This window comes from Cyprinodon variegatus, unplaced genomic scaffold, assembly GCF_000732505.1.
Source record: "Cyprinodon variegatus isolate N-32 unplaced genomic scaffold, C_variegatus-1.0 Scaffold588, whole genome shotgun sequence".
NCBI lineage: Eukaryota > Metazoa > Chordata > Actinopteri > Cyprinodontiformes > Cyprinodontidae > Cyprinodon > Cyprinodon variegatus.
In genome coordinates, this window is record NW_015151041.1 from 74,790 (window position 1) to 75,681 (window position 892).

Consider the following 892-nt stretch of genomic DNA (forward strand, 5'->3'; position numbering starts at 1 on the left):
ATAGATAGATAGATAGATAGATAGATAGATAGATAGATAGATAGATAGATAGATAGATAGATAGATAGATAGATAGATAGATAGATAGATAGATTGTATCAGGCTACACGTGGTACAAATTAGCCAATGAGCTGCTGTCAGTCTGGGTCACTGCATCAAGCTACTTTTAGACACAGCAGGCAAACCTGTGACAAGCTGGGCGATGGAAAGAAGGAGAAGACGATGAAAAAAAGAAAGTCGAGAAGGTGTGGACTGCTGGAAGAACTGCTTTGAACTGGTGAAAGAAAAGTGAAATGGCGTGCTCAAAGATGACCCTGCACATTTTGAGAATGTTAAGCTCAACTTGCTGCTGTGAAGCAGGATTCTCCACCATGAACATAATCAAACATAAATATGGATCCAGGCGCAAAATAAGCACCTTGATATGTGCTGTACAATGGCTTTGTCTCCATTCAAACCCAGGTTTAAAGCATAAAGCCAACTGCTCTGTTTAAGCCATAAAAAAGAAAGAAGAAAAAAAAAAAAACGGTCAGTTCAGGTGTTTTATAAAATATGTAAATCAGGAACATGTCTATGTACCGAACTGAACAATTGTTGTTCTCTACATAAAAAAAAACACTTTAGATTTTAAAAGTCAATGTATAACATGGAGGCATTAACACGTCATTTTATTGTACATCTTAGTATCAAGCCTGTTCTTTGTTGAGTGAAGTTACTCCCGATGGGTAGGGTAGCCAGACATTTTAGAGCAGCGATACCTCATCATATGTGGTTACTGTGTTACGCAAGCAAAAGTAAAACTACTCCTTCAAGCAGTGTTGGGAAAGTTCTCTTTCTACGTGAACTAGTTCAAAGTTCAGTTCACACATTTTAAAATGAACTAGTTCAGTTC